The 17665-nt window shown below is 32.0% G+C and overlaps 1 long non-coding RNA gene across 1 annotated transcript; it reads right to left on the minus strand.

Annotated features, from left to right (window-relative positions):
• Positions 1-3183: 3183 nt before the first annotated feature.
• Positions 3184-4570, minus strand: LOC143231497 (uncharacterized). The gene is made up of 3 exons (XR_013016949.1): positions 4415-4570; positions 3605-3793; positions 3184-3321 (listed from the first exon to the last, which is right to left on the minus strand). It is a non-coding gene; the product is annotated as an uncharacterized LOC143231497 (long non-coding RNA).
• Between the last annotated feature and the right edge of the window lie 13095 nt (positions 4571-17665).

Genomic DNA, 17665 nt, shown 5'->3' on the forward strand with positions numbered 1-17665 from the left:
CAAAACTTGTCGTTCTAGAAATACAATTGCATGACACATGATACATGTATGTATTCATACTTATTTATCTATAAACAAGTTCGGAAAAATATAAAAAAAAATGTGTTGTAAAGTTGGGACTTTAAAACTAATTAATATTTTATATGTTATCTTAAAATACAAATTGACCAACAGTGAATTAAATTGTTATAATTTTTTGTTTCCTATAGGGTGATTCAATAAATCATTTTTTTTAATTTTTCAGTTTTTGTTCTCAGTTTACCAGGAGTAAACTTGGAACATTATATAAACATTTGAAAAACAGAATGAGTAATTGAAAGGTATATGAGTCGAAAGAAAAACTTTGTATTACATAACTTATACGTTTGACTACAATGCCACTTGGAGTGTTGAAAAAATACAGTGAGTTTTGACATCATGGAGATGAGTATATCTTAATATTGCTTAATAAGGTTATGAACGAAACAAAGTAGCACATTATTAATATTATTACCATTCTTATAACACATTTTGTGGCCTATAATGGCCTGGTGGTTAATGCGCTCGTCTTAAGATCTGTGGATTACGAGATTGAAACACATTACCGAACATTTCACCCATGCGGTCATGGGATAATTATAAATGTGAGGGTTAACCCCACTGTTCATTCGTAAAGAGTAGCCCAGGATTAGTCAGTTAGTTAGTTGCATTCTTTCTAGTCTATCCCTTTCAAATTAGGGACGGCTAGCTTATGTATCTCTTGAGCAGCTTTATAGTCAACGTGCAAACAAACAACACGTTTCGTATGTCAGGTGTTTTTTTTTGCTTTCTGATAATAAACTGTTATTTTTAAAACAAAATACAAAATTAGGTTATGATTACCTCAATGACGAGCTTGGAAAACTATAACTTAGTTATTTATTGAACAACATTTGTATAAAATGAATTTCAAGAAGAGCATTTACAAAATCATTGCATTTTACAGAGCTGCATTTATCAGCGTATATAGATTGTTTGGTTTTGAATTTCGCGCAAAGCTACGTGAGGTTTATCTGCGGTAGGCGTCCCTGATTTAGTAGTGTAAGACCAAACGGTAAACAACCAGTCCTCAAAGCTCAGCCCTAATTTGTAGGCTAATCTTTAATTGACGAGTAAGGGGAATGACCGTTACATTATAACGTCCCCATGGCTAAAAGGCCAAACTTGTTCGGTACGACGAGGATTCGAACCCGCCACCATAAATATTACAAGGCGAGCGCCTTAACCACCGGGCCAGGCTAATTTCCTTAGATAGAAATGAATAAAAATCATTTTAATGAATAGATTTCCGGATAATTTGATAACAAACGTAATTCAAAAAGAGTCCTTAAATGTTGTGTATAAATTCAAAGTATATTTAAATCCTTGGAACACAATACAGTCGATAATTCTAGGAAAATGAAAAAAATGCTTTTACACTGATTCATTCATTTAATGTGGTCTCCGTTTAGAAAAGCAAGAGTTATTATCATGAAAATGTCTAATAATAAGTTACATTCACCTTTTAACTAAACAAAAATAATGACACCATTATTTGATCAGCGGAGTTTGAAGGCATCGGTAACAATCTAACAATCTTTCTAAGAAATAAGAGCTATTTTTACGTCATCGCTTACAAGAAGTAATGTGAAGTCCATCAGATTCATTCGATTGAGGTAATAATATTGTATTCAGATATAACTTCAAAAATTCAATAGAATAATTCCTGACATTCCATGTTGAACGAATTAATTAACAGTGGTGTTTAAGATACGATTAGTCTTGTGATAAACAGTGACGTTTTATCAGTTGATTAATTATTTATATTTTATAAAATTTATTAACTTGATAACAGTTGGAGTAAATGTTCAAAACATAATATTATTTTATAAGTGAATTGGTAAAGTATTACTATATTACAATAATGTTAAAAGCACTTAATATGGCCGATTTTTTCCCCTTCAACTTTATTAGATTATTTGTTTTGTTCAAAATAACCAGTCTTTCTTTCTAGAGTTTAAAAAATGTTTTTCATTCATTGAAATCGTTATAACAATGCATGAAGCTCTTTCTATAATAAAAGTATTGTTTCTTTACCGCGTCCGAAAATAAAATCTAGTAACAAATATAATGTTTTCCGCTGGTACAAAGGTAAGTCTATGGACTTACAACGCTAAAATCAGGGGGTTCGATTTCCTTGGTAAACTCAGCAGATAGTCTAACGTGACTTGCTATAAGAAAAACACACACACACACACACACACATAACATAAACAAGTATAATACAGGATGGTGGTAATGTATCATATAAATAGTAAATTATTTTTCCATTTACTAATTCCAATGAACCCTTTCTATAGGTTGTTCTTCTTTATCTATAAAGCAGTTTATACGCATTTATATAATTATGTTTATTTATTGTGTGTATGTATTATATACTATGAACATAAATATTTAGGTTTCTCTCAAATAGTTGGGCTCTTAGTAACTTTTATTTGCCAGTCACCACTTCCATTCCTCGCCTAAAGAATGAGATTTTTAGGTAGAGAAAAATTAAGTATTCCTAATAGTTTAGTCCTAGCATGGCCAGGTAGTTAAGGCACTCATCTCATAATCTGAGGGTCGCGCGTTCGAATCATTGTCACACCAAACATGCTCGGTCTTTCAGCCGTGGGGACGTTTTAAGGTAACGATCAATCCCACTATTCATCGGCAGAAGAGTAGCCCAAGAGTTGATGGTGGGTGGTGATGACTAGCTGCCTTCTCTCTAGTCTTACACTGCTAAATTATGGACGGCTAGCGCAGGTAGCTCTCGAGTATATTTGCGTGAAATTTAAAACAAATCAAACCTAATCTAACAGTTTATGTACCAGGTGATTTCATTTGTTCAGGAAAAGATTAAATAGTTGATATTTTCATTATTAAGTTTGTTTGTGCGTTTGTACTTTCTTATAACAAAGCCATATCGGGCTATCTGCTATGTTCATCGTAGGGATCGAACCCCTTATTTTAGCGTTTTAAATCGGTAAACTTACCGCTGTACAAGCGGAGACTTTATATCAAATGACATCATTTAGAGAAAGGTAAGTGAAAATCGTAACTATAGTGTGAATATTAACACATATATAAATATTCAAGGAAAGTCAATTATTAATACACAGATAATCTTTCGTTTTAATGCTTTTATTTACAACAAAATCAAAGAAGCCGTACAGTAGAAACTACAACACGTATGACACAGAGCTTAAGAATTAATGTCCATCAGTCAAAAGAGGCTGAATTCCTGAAGAAAGAACGATGAAAAAGTCCTTTGTTGTTATTCTTCTGTCGATACAATAAAATGAAAACCAAATTTGTGAAAAACAATTCTAAAGAAATGCAAGATATATGTTGTAAATAAAACAGTTTATATTAATTTGTTTGAAACTGAAATTGTTTTAGCCTTATTTAAAATTTTAGAGGAATCTTTAAATTCTAACATAATAAAGTTTGCCATTTTCTTTGTGTCATTTTTTTATCATTATAAGTAATGATAAAGTAACTGAAGTAATTTTTACAGCTTCTCGGTAGGTATTCTGAATGATTGACCACGATAAATAACACTTACCCTGTTTTACCAGTATCGGTAAGGGTAACCGCCATAATATTGTCCGTAATAACCAGGGACAGCGGAGTAGGTATTATAGGTGTATCGATAATTTCCAGGGTAGGTGGTGTAGGGGTAAACACCTCCATAGTAAGGGGCAACAATGGCTCCCATAGTGACAGCCATTAAGGCAAACAAGAGAACAGCAATCTGTTGAAGAACCAAATATTTTTCAACAAATGAAAGATTAGAGGAATTATTCATACAAGTTAGGTCTACCAATATTGTGTATGTAAAATAAAGTGTTTGTGTCACCACAGAGCACTGCTTTCCTTCAAGTAGCAGTGTTTTGTTATTACTTTTTATAAGCGTATGATTTTCACCTCAGGTACATATGTTAAACTATTCCACTAATGCATTTTTCTTAGTAAAATAATTTGTTTAGATTTTTGCAACTTCTTTTGCTTCATTTACAAATAAAGACAGTTTATTTCAATGTGGTTAACAGTTACTTGAGTCTTCTGGCATACGTAATTTTATTGTGTCTAAACCCTCCATTAAGGCAAATAGTATTCGATTATATAGGAAAACAATGATCCCAAAACAGGAGATCTCACACAGTCAAAACAATCGCATATATGATAATCTTTCCTGCTAAACATAAGTTATCAGAAAAGACAAAGATCCAGATACTCATGAAAAATTCAATGCTCGTAAAGAAAATTTTAAAGTTAGTCCGGTATATACTTTAAAACTTTTGAGTTACTAAATGATTTTTATAGACATAGCAAAACATATCCGTATTTTTAGATAGATAGGTTTTATACTCACAACAGCCTTCATTTTTCTGTTTGGTGTTTGTTCAGTCTGTTCAGCTTTAATACAAAGCTAGTAGATGACTAGGGAATCTTCTGATGTGTTTTTATAGAAACAAAATGAGGGGAAGGAAGGGTCCCATGACAAAATGTTCTCGAATCTCATTCGTGATCCTTTTCAAGGTCAATAAGAAAAACTAGAATATCAAAAGATAAAACAATTATAACGGTTGGAAGATGTTGGGAGGTTCGCCCTTCAAGTGCAAAGAGAAAAAAAAAATACTCGTATGCACGTGGTAATCAAATAATATGTGGTAGTACACGGTATCATCTTAACTAATCAAAGGCCACATAAATTATGTAACCTTGAAGGCCTTAAACTTGAAAACAGGTGTTCCTAATACGTACTTATTGTCTGGCCAAGTTCTAGGGAAGTCAGTTAAAAAACAAAAATAGAGAAATAAAAAAAGAAAGATTCTTCTCCAACGAATGGACTCTAACCACACCCAGTACATAGTCTTCAAACCACGTTTATTGTTTCATTATGACATGCTTTTGCTACCGGTTTCATCATCTTATTAACTAAAAAAAATAATGTATAATAAATACTAATATGTTACTGATCATAATTTTAGTTGAAATTTTAAATCATATTTCTATCTCATGATGAATTGCAACATTCACAATATTTTTAAAAGAGAAAAATGATAAAAATGTTTTTAATCGAGTTTTCTTAATTGCTTTAAGTTTTCTCATTTATTTTTTTATTTCTGGACAATTTTCCTTCTTTTATTATTAGTACAGTAAAATGTATTTTATTATATATTTGTGGTTCTTATGCATTGGCTAAATTCAAGCTAGGTTTACGTAGACTAGGGAAAAAAAATCCAAAAGAAATGTACATAAGTTAGTTACATCCACGAGTAAAAATCGTACATCATACCAAATGTACAGAAAAAATCCTAAAACCCAGCACACGCTACAGATGTTTCGGATACAAAGTTTCAGGAAAATTTAATCATATTGAATGTTCTTAGATGTACAAAATGTTTCTAGATGTGAAGTCGAAAACGTTTCGTGCATTCTTCCCTAATCTGTTGGGAATTTAAAGTTCCTTAAACACGATCCGAGTTTTGATCAGTTTTCAAAATTAAGTATCCCGTTACCAATTAGCATAAACTAGAAACATTTCAACAAACATTGGGTTACTTCGTTACTAAAACAAGGTTTCGGTATATTGTGCATACCTGGGTTAATACATTATCACACATGATATTATAAACACAAGTAGAAATTACCAGCATGGTCATAATTATAGGATGAATGTAAAATGTTGCCATAATTATGGCAAAATCATGCATGTCATTGCTCTTAATTCATGTTGTCACAACCAGAAATGGAAGCAAATTATATTATCATGCTGAAGATCAAAAGTCATACATTTCCACAAAATCACAAAAATATAATTCACCTACTTCCTCATCATAATTATATGTAAGAGTCACTATTTCAAGTCGTTGCTGTTCATGTTATTCTAATCATAAGAGAAGTTCTCCATTCAATCAAAGTCACAGGCAGAAGTAACACGTCATAACTTTGGATAAAAGTGACGGGCCTTGTCGCTTTTGCAAGTAGTAGCCATTTATGTCATATTTAAAGTACTTCATGTCGTTACAACTGCAAGTAAAAGTCATAATTACATAATTACAGGCATAACTTACATAAATTTTCATAATTATATGTACATATTATAGGTAAAGTAACTCATACGACTGTACGCTAAAAAAAAAAGCCACATATCTTACCATAACTATGGATCGAATTACACATACCAAAGTGACAGAAACAAGTAAATCAAAGAATTATATAGAAAGAAATCACACATTTTCATAATCACTGTGTTAAACCACACACATTAATTAACGTAATATATGATCTTACAAACGTTGTAGTAACATTTGGTATTGTACTACAAATGGTAAAATAAACCAAAGTTAACGAAATAACATATCAAATAGTAATAATGTTTCAATTAAATTCATAAACGGAAACATTTCACTTACCTTATAAGACAAGAGTTATAATGATAGTATAAACTGGAAACATACGAGTTATAATGAGAGTATAAATTACAGATAGAAGCTGGGGTACCCGTACCCTGGACGAAAGTTGTGTAAATTCATGATTAATGAAAGGTTATCTTAAGACATGAAAAGTTGTTCCATTATATATAGTTTAAAACCAAAAACAGCAAAACACAAAATGTAAAATCGTAGATTTGCATGCATCTCCTCATGCACCCAACAAACCGTCATGCCAAATTTGGTGAAGATTCATCAACAGGGGTGAAACAGTGGAAAAAAACTGCAAAAAGTACTGATGAAAACTGCAAAATATAAGATTGAAAATTTGTGTGTATTTCCCCATGAACCTAATAAACATCCATAATTATTTTGGTAAAAATCCATTCACACCCTGCAAAGTATTTACATGTACATACAATAAACAGCACTATTATATTTATATAGATGACACTTCTTTGTTAACGTGAAAATGACCTAAGAAGTCATCAAGTGGGTTTCTCATCATCACAATATGGTGGTAGTGCATTAAATCAGCGTGTTACGTTTTCATGACGCATAATACATGCACCCTGAGAATGGAGAAAAATAAAGTGTTCAAGACAGAAAAATCGTAACCCCTATTACAAATCTACATGCACACAGGGTAAAACTTTTCCGAAGTTGGGGTTGCACATCGCGTAATAAAAGGGTTTTTTCAGTATCATACAAGCAAGAATCTCATTATAGTGTGACACAAGTTTTGTTAACAACATTTTATAAAACGTATAACGCGGTGGTTTTTAGTCCAATTTAAGGTACACACTTATATTTATATGACATGGATTTATATTTTACTCGAAGAGTACGATTAAAAGAAAATAGATTAAATCATCTAGTGATTAAGTTAACTTATACTGAAAACCTGTTATTTTATAATTTGCGTAACTGTTGTCTCCGTATTTTAATTATCAACTAACAGATACAAAAGTGACGACACGTTAAAATATTATTTAAAGTAAAATTTTGTATCCCTTTCATCTTAGTATACGACGATAAAGTCCCAAAGTTATCACCACAGATTAAAATGAATTTAATAACTTCAGGAATACAGAATTTATAGTTTTATCTAAAGTGTTGAAACGTGTAAACATCAAGTCTACAAAGATTGGTCAGTTTAAACTATTCGACCTTATTTCATAAGACGCGTAAAAATGATTTGCTGTTGAATATATTTACTTTCAGCAAATATTTTGCACTATGATTATCAAATCCTGTTAAGAGTTTCAACGAAATTCGTGAATCGTTTTTGTTACAGAGAAATAGTTTTAGGTTTTTACTTTCCCAATTGGCCCGGCATGGGCAAGCGTGTTAAGGCGTGCGACTCGTAATCTGAAGGTCGCGGGTTCGCATCCCGGTCGCGCCAAACATGCTCGCCCTCCCAGCCGTTAAGGGCTTTATAATGTGACGGTCAATCCCACTATTCGTTGGTACAAGAGTAGCCCAAGAGTTGGCGGTGGGTGGTGATGACTAGCTGCCTTCCCTCTGGCCTTACACTGCTAAATTAGGGACGGCTAGCACAGATAGGCCTCGAGTAGCTTTGTGCGAAATTCCAAAAACAAACAAAAAAACGTCCCCAATTAACGCCCCTAGTGGCACAGAGGTATGTCTGCGGGCTCACATCGCTAGAAACCTGGTTTTGACACATGTAGTGGGCAGAGAATAGATACTTCATTGTGTAGTTTCATGCTTAATTTTAAACAAATTATCAATTACATAAAAAACAGAGAAAAAACAAAGAACATAACACCCGAACACTTTAATGAAAAAATTAAGGTGCAGCTAATAAACCTTTGAGTGTGCGTAGCCATTGCTTCCAAGTGTTTATTAAGTCCAAGGTTTAATAATACTTCAAGTTTGGGTCGGAGTTACCCAATAGTTAGCGTGCCGGGCTATGGACCTGCGATTTGAACTTTTGCGTTCCATTACCACGACGACGACAATAAAACTGAACAGCGCACTTTAAAGCAGTGGGTGCATTATAAGGATAACGGTAAAACTCACATTATACAGTCAGAGACAATAGTAAGTAGATAATTTATTATGTGGGTGCTATTAATTAGGACCCTGACCACTATTTTATCACTTGAAAATTACTGAAAGCTAGCGCAGTCATCTCTCGAGCAGCTTTGCACAAATATTTGAAGATAAGCCTAACAACTCCAGGATACATAATAAAATATATATCTATCTCTTTTCCTTTAGAAGAAATAAGCTTCAAATGTCATAGTAATACAGTCTTGGCCAAAATGTTTGCATACTATTCTATACTTATGTTGTTTATATGCATGAAGTAGTTATTGAGTGAAAGTAGGTAACATAGCATCGGACAGAGGTGAAAAAGTTGTTTATCTGGTTATTATAGGTTGTTGTTTTGAGCATTTGCTCGTCAAAATACACATACACATCTGTTTTGTATAAAAAGATGTGAAATGGTGAACACTTTTTCGAAATACATCAAAGCTTCTTTAAAACAATTTCTCTACACTTCGTTTAGAGTCATGCTTCGTCACGTAACTCTGGTTACAGGGCGACAAATTGTTCGATGGTATGAAGCAAAAAAACATTTTCAAAGAAGTACTACTCGAAATTACCATGTTTAGATGTGGTTAACACGTCAAGGTCCAAAGAAGTCTTGCTACATTCTACGAAAGGAATGGCATGAACACACATATTCTTGGGTATTCAAGAGAACAGTGAGCAGGAGACTGACTAAATAAGTTTATTTTGGGAAAAGAGCTATCACCAAGCCAAGATTAACCAGAATTCACCACCGTTGCTTGAGCAAGACAGAATGCCAGCTTACAGTTAAGACATTGGAGATAAGCCATCTTTTCAGATGAGTCCTGCTTTTTATTTCTTAAAGCTGAGGGTAGAATTCATGTTTATCATTTGACTGGAGAATGGGTGCGGGAAGATTTTCTTTCACCGAGAGAACACATAAAAAATGGTGCAATACATGTTTCGTCAGCTATTCATCATGGTCGATAAACTTCTTCTCACATCCTCCAGAGAAATGTCAGTGGTAAATCTTACAGGCACAACATGTACATGACGTTTCTACCACATACTAGGACAAGATTTGTCATTAACTTTATATTCCAAAACGACAATACCTCTGCCCATTATCTCGATAAGGAGAATGTTACAAGATTGCCATGGCAAACCAAATTCTCCTGGCTACTATCACACTGAGAATTGATAAGTATAACTGAGCCGAAAAATTGCTATCCACGACTTTAGACCAGCTACTGTAGCTGAGTTTCAGCACCTTCTGGTGAATAATTCGGATAAAATAAGGAGATTACATCAATAACATTGTCGACAACATGCCACATTATTTTGCGGAAGTTATTATAGCACGAGGTGAATCAACCAAGTAATGAATATTTAATATGTATTGACATAAGATTACAGGCGTTATTTATAATAATCCGATGCTATATTTTATCACTACATACATTTCGGTAGGGGTTTGTTGCAATAAGCAAAATGCTGAATTACACATCTTTCTACATTTGTCTGATAAGATTATTTGCTGTTGTAGTACATCGATCATATTATTCGTAGAACCTACTTTATTAAACTAATTACTTATATAGATGCTAATACAACACACATTTCTCGATTTGGGAACGCTAAATGTATTTATATTCTATCTTAATTACTTTATTTGTTACAAATCATGCAAACACTTTGTATAAGATTATACGTGAATTGTATTTTCAGGTTTATTCTAAGTCTGTATATTTCAACTACCTAAACAATAATTCTAATAAGCTAATCGTGGCTAGTTATAACTCAGTTACAAAGTTTTTGTGTCAAACAAAAAAGCACTCTGATACTTATTTCTCATTCCAATTTAATTAAGCCACAAACAGTACGTATGTTTCAACTGTAAAACTTTCAACCTGTTCTGCACAAATTGTTGATAATATAATTATTTTTCAGGAAATTAACGTAATAAATGTTTATTTTAATTACTTCAAGAAATATAAATAAATTATTGTATGGATTATTATAAGCTTAGAATGAGAGCTCTGTTGATAACAAAAGTATTAATACAATTATTAAATTGATTTTTTAAAATCCATAATATCAGATTGTAAGAACAAACCAGTTGTTTATTTGTGTGCGTAACACAGGATTTTATTCATTTTATCATAGTTGTATTGCAAATAATTTAAGTAAGTTCTAAAGGATAAAAATCAAACAATTGGAGACTTACTTACTTCTGAGTGTGAAACTTTTTCCTATAATCCACGTATGTTGTTCTTTGAATTTTTATATTTCTTTTCAATTACAAAATCAAGTATTAATTTTTGCACTAACTGAGCTACCACAAAGAATAAGTATATAATTCCTACGACATTTTGAGCCAGTGATTTTTAAAATAATAAATATTTTTATTAGACGTTACACAATACAGGTTTCGTGTGAAAAGACACAAAAATGTCATAAAATTACTCAGGCCCAGCATGACCAGATGGTTGAGGCACTCTACTCGTAATCTGAGGGTCGCGGGTTCGAATTCCCGTCACACAAAACATGCTTGCCCTTTCAGCCGTGAGGGTGTTATAATGTAGTGATCAATCCCACTATTCGTTGGCGGTAGGTGATAATGACTAGCTACCTTCCCTCTAGTCTTACACTGCAAAATTAGGGAGTGCTAGCGCAGATAGCCCTCGTGTAGCTTTGCGCGAGATTTAAAACAAACCATAAAATTGGTCTATCTTTAATATAATTTGTGGCTGAGGCGGTGGACTTGAAATCGATTGGTAACTTTCCGACGTAGGTTCGAATCCTGTCGTATTCATATATTTCTTCCACACGTACTTTGTTTTTTGGCCCAGAGTGGCTCACTAGGATGTGTAAAGGCTAACAGAGTTAAAGTTAGGGTTATGATACCCGGCTGGGCACAGCACAGGTTGTCCATTGTGTAACTTTGTGTTTAAAAACAAAGAAAATTAATAAAATGCAAAATAATTTTTATAAAATCGAAGTAAACATCTCTTAACGTTGAATCGTATAAACAGTAAAAACAAGCGTTGTATTTTCTTTCTATACATTGTACCTAGAAATGTTGTTTTCTCTGCTATACGATTTATAAGGTTATTCTTGTTAAAGTAGGTCAAGGTTACAGTATCAAGTCAGCTTAAAGCACAGCACAGATGTTGAAATTAAAGATGTAATTTTAAAACATTCATCACAACTTAACAACTCTGCATATAAGTAGAATTATTTGTAACATATTAAAACGTGTTCTCCATTAGCTGAGAATTCACAAAATCAGCGAAATTTCTTTAAATTCATTGTATTAACTGCAAAACGATTGGAGTTTTAAAACTAAAATTTAACCCTACTTAACTTTTATGAATATTTGTACGAATATTCAAGTCAAAAACTTATAAATACGACACGTAACTCATTTGGCATTATTTTAACACCATTTTCTAATTTTCTCTAAACTAAGATAATTTACTTTTATTTTTTAATCATTCCCTTTCTATGAACTTTTAACTCCTTTAACATATGTATACTTTTAAATATATGAGAATCTAGTTTTTACAAACGAATTATAATATCAAGTAATCTACTACAGCAATTAGATTTAATAAAGATTTTATTGAAGGCAAGTTTATTACAAGCTGTACATGAGTTTACTGCACACCGTTATAATTTTTTCTTCGATCAAGAGTGTATTGATGATATCGAACTTGAAACCATAGCAACTTACAACGACCGTTTTACAAAAAGCTTAATCTGAAGCACATAACTTGAAAATTAAATCAGCATGACTAGTTTCTATACCGAAGGTTTCTTATCCTTCATTGTTATGAGTGTGACTGATATGCTATTAGTAACGTAGTTTAGAAAATGTGTTTAAAACTCTATTGAATCTGGATCGAATGAGTAATTTTATAATGAAAGTTGAGTAAGAAGAAATTATTGTAGCTATTTTAATAATTAGAAACTAAATTTTCTTCAACATCGTTATAATTCGTAAAATAAATGCTCTAAAGACATTGTAGCTGATTCTGCACGATAAAGCCCTATTGTTTTACAAGTCACTTGGTTTGTACATTTAACCTTTCGAGAGTAAAATCTACTATTGAAATTATCATTGTACGGTTACGAATTTATTAGAATGACATCATGCACTATATATAATTAACAATAAGGTGACCTTCTTACTACAGAAAGAGAAGAAAAAAATATCTAGCTAACAAAAATTATCCTCCAAACAATTTTCTTTTTTTACATTCTCCTTTATTACCGGCATTACACATGTAGTTCAAGGTTGTCAGTTTTAACGATAATACTATACGATATATAATTACATTATAGTTGTGTGCTAACTGGATTCATACTTCTTTGTCATAGCTATAACATTTCTTTAGAAGTACTTATTGTGCACGTTCAAATACTGGAAATATAATTTCTTCTCTTTTTTACGGTTCAGATATACAAATAATTTAAAATTGAACATAAACAAAAATAAAAACAAGCAATTTCGTTTGTTTGTTTTTTTCTCTCTCTCTCTTTTTCTAATTTCCCTTAAATATTTGTGTTTGAACGCGGTCTGCTAAAAGGCCGCCGTTGTGTTCCGGTTTATTTTTTTCTTTTCGACAGTGGACTGACTGTGACAACTCTTCAAGGTTAGGCCTATTGTAGTTTAACTGGGGCACCACGCCTTTGAAAGTAGTGTTAACAGAAAAACAAAAACAGCCCAGTTGAACATAAGTTTGAATGGTTATTCGATGTGTGTAATACGAGCTGTGTTTCTATCTAGAGCAAGTTATGTATTTTGAGTACCAATACGATCAGACTCACGCAAAAAATAAACATAAATAGGTAAATCAATACATTGAAACAGGAAATCTATTTAAAAGTTAAATTGATACGCTTACGTACTTTCACTAAATACTGGTAAATTGATCAGTATGGCTGTGTTGGTGTTGACGTGAAATCAGGTTTAAAACTGTTAACATTATTCGGAATATTTCTATTTTGTAAAACCCAACGTTCCGAAACATATTAGAAAAACAACATACTATTAGCTATTAAGAATCAAAAGAAATATTAATATTTTCTTAATGTGAACCAATTAATGTAAAAATATTAATTAAAGTACTAACCGTAGAATAAAGCTAAGATGCTTAGAATTATACATAACCTATACAACAAACGATAAAATTAATCAGAATCATGTTCTTTAGTTTGAAAATCACGTTATTATTCTACTAGTTACAACAAAATCGCGTAAAACTCTCAAATTATTTAATATTTTTAACACAGTATAGTTTATTTCCGTGGTTGTTATTATAACAGCAATGAAATAACATAATTTCAAAACAGTCGTTTATTCCAGCATTTAAAATGTTTTCTTAAATATTATTGTTTAGTTAGGGCAAAAATTAATTGATCTTAGGACAGGGGCATAAAAGACATAATTTTAACTAATACATATTAGGTTTTCCTAATACATAGGTTTTCCGAAAACCTATTATCACTTCACACACACATATAAGAAGTTGCACAATATATTATTACTGCTTTGATCCACTGCGAGAAATGAGCCTCAAATTACATTTTTATATCTAACACCTGAGGCTTTTCGCTTAGCGATATCTATGTACTTATAACGCTAACAACTGGGTTTCAGCACAAACAGCTCATTTGGTAGCTTTGTACTTAACAACAAACGAACTTACAATTGAGCCACTGCGAGACGTACGTATAATTTCGTTTTGGCATGTGGTTGTTTTGAAAGCCAAAAGTAAAAATACAATAGTCAAGTAATTTTTAAATCTAGCTTAATAAAGTTGGTTACAACCATAAAACAGGTACTGCTTATTTTGTTTGTTTGGTTTTGTCTTAAGCGCAAACCTACCTACTAGGCTATCTGCTTTGTGCCCTCCACTGAAAGTTAACTCAGAATTTAAGCTTTATAAACTTTAAAATTTACTGTTGAGATACTGACTAGCCGCTGATTTTGAGCGATACTGCAAAGTAAGCTGTAGCAAATCTTGAAAACTGTTTTTTTTTTTTTTTATGGCTTCTAAAACTATCTGCTGCCATTCCTAATTTTGAATTTGACCTTAGGATAGACAAGTGTGGTAGCACTCAACGCCATCTCTTAAGTTTATCTTTACCAACAAGTAGCGCGATTTGTGATCATATTTTAACGTTTTCACGACTGGAAAGGCAAACATGATTGGCTCCAGGTTTCGATCTCATGACCCTCACATTGTGGGTAAAGAGCCTTAACTGCTGTACCTTACCAAACCTTTAAAAACTGGTTTGTACACAAAACATAACTGTTAAAGGAAAATGTCTTAGAAAACCCTAGAAATAGACAAATTTTTCTAAAAACCACGGAAAAATCTTTATTAGTACTAATAACAGGCTAAGGTATAACCAAGTATTTATTTGCTAATTCGCAAATATTGCTATCAACAATAAATATTTATTCCGCACCCAGCGACTGACTAGTGATTTCTTTAATAAAATTCATACAACCTCTCTTGAGTTTTATTTAGCTTTAAAGGACATAAATAATTTATTTTTTATTACAACTTAAACGAAGCGAATGACTTGGATATCATGTTAACTTGAAAAAAACGACACCCAAATCTCAAACGCTTTCGAACAGTTCACAGTATTCTTCAGAAAACCATTATAACTGGTCCTTTTTGCTAAGTTCATAATCAGAAAGTAATTGATGTAATATCAAAAATTCTGTTGTCATTTAACACTAAGAAGGTGCTCGAAGCGCTGAAAAACAAGAACAAAATATATAATTAATTTGCTAGTATTTAGTTCATCAGACATGATTTTTTAAACTAATAACCAGTCTTTATCATTAATTATAACTGTCTAGTTTTTTTTATAAAGACGATTTGTTTATTTGAATTTCGCACAAAGCTATTCGAGGGCTATCTGCGCTAACCGTTCCTAATTTTGCAATATAAGACTAGAGGGAAGGCAGCTAGTCATCACCATCCACCGCCAACTCTTGGGCTACTCTTTTACTAACGAATAGTGGGATTGACCGTCACATTATATCGCTCCCACGGCTGAAGGGCGAGCATGTTTGGTGCGATTGCGGATTCGAACTCGTGACCCTTAGATTACGTGCTCTTAAACTCGCATTGTTTTAACTGCATTTAAACATTTCCTATCAGTTGACGGGTATTTCAATTTGTCGCTAACGAAATCACGTCATGTGAACTTTGAAAGAATACTTTAACACAGTTTATACATTAGTAGCCCCCGCTAGTATAGCCGTATGTCTCCGGATTTACAACGCTAAAATGAGGGGTTCGATTTCCCTCCGGGGGCTGAGCAGATATCACTATGTGGCTTTGCTATAAGAAAAACACACATATAGATTAGTTGTTTCCGTTTACTAAACATTACTGATTTTGTGTAATTTTAATAACGGAATAATCTACACGAGTGTTGGATATCCATAAACAAAAAATAACGTAAAAAATGTGCTCCTCACCTTCATGGATTCAAACATCATAAAGGTTTTAGTTATATTATTTTAGATCAGTTAGCTCATAATGCATGAATATTAGTCCATACATGTAAAATTAATTCTTATTCGCACGTGTAGCCTGAGACAAGAAATGTTAAAATGTTTTGATACTCGAAATCTCATTTTGTTCAGATCTGTATTAAAATATCTTGAAAAACTGTCTTGTCTATAAATGCTGTAAAAACCAGCTGTAACTTAAAAATATAATAAGAGTTGGATAAATTTAAATAGGTCAAAATAGGGACTTGTCTAGCAAACTGTACATTTTAAATAGGTATTCTGTTAAACGATGTAAAATTCTGATACAGAATGTCTAATAATCAGCATGCATTTCCACTATACAGAAATTATCTGATAAATACTGTTTTTTCTCACATGGAACGTGTACCAAATAAAATATTTATTGATATGATTTATTTTAACAGACGAACTATTCTTGTTACATTGTCAGTTTCCTTATATCTATGTATACGATATATTATAAAGTATAATTATTCAGTAGAAATGATAATTAAATTTTAGCACAATAACAATTAAACGTTTCATTTTAAAATCACTATTGTTAAACGGACAAATATACTTTGAGGGCAATTTGTAATTTAAGATTTGTAACAGATATATATATAAGTACAGTTACCGATTAATTACCAAGAAATATAACAAGGTACATCATCTTAACATTTTATAATCAGACAAAAATTTCCTGAATATCAAAGAAAACATTTTGTATAAAATTGTGAATTTGTTATTTTGGTCTTGCTTAGTGTAAGTGCAACAATACCGATAACTGAATTATGAAGTATATAAATCAAAACGCAAATAATATTTTTCTTTCAAACCAATGGCGGACGTCTGGTTTCCTTTAAAATAGTATATTAGATGTTTACTGGAAACTACAATATTTTGCTACGCTGGAAGAAACTAAACCTGTAATGCTTTTGTTAAAATTAAAACTAAAGTGAAGAGGAAGTTAAAATAATAATGCTGCACTTACGTAAATTCTAAGTGGTGAGTATTGTTATGTGTGTTAAACTATTATAGTGAACCTGTATAAATAAAACTAAACCTGTAATGTTTTTGTCCATGCTGGGTAAAATTAAAACTAATGTGAAAAGGAAATTAAACTAGCAATACTGAACTCAGGTAAAACCTAAGAGGTGAACATTGTTAAGTATGTTAAACTATTATATTGAACCTGAACAAGTAAAACTAAACCTATAACACAATGTAACGCAAATTTTGTTCCTGGATAGTATATGTTATTTCTTAATTGTTTATGTTGTAAAAGTACAAAAAATGGCCATTATTCCTTTTAAACTTTTGTGACCTGAATAATGAAATTTAGAAACTAACCTATTTTCTTTGTAAAATCGGGCAAATTTGCACATTTTCATTTACATAAGGTCTGAATAAAATAACATATGAATCAAGATTTACATGTATTTTTACTAAAGTTATACAAAAACGGTCAAAATGTTTAGAAGTGAGTAGTTTTTCGAGATTCGCGACTCTAACTTAAATCATTTTAACGTATCAACCTCAGTCTACCATCATGTTTTCGTTATACGCTCCTTGGTAGCGGCGTTCAAAGTCCAGTATA

This window comes from Tachypleus tridentatus, chromosome 11 (genome assembly GCF_004210375.1).
Source record: "Tachypleus tridentatus isolate NWPU-2018 chromosome 11, ASM421037v1, whole genome shotgun sequence".
Lineage (NCBI taxonomy): Eukaryota > Metazoa > Arthropoda > Merostomata > Xiphosura > Limulidae > Tachypleus > Tachypleus tridentatus.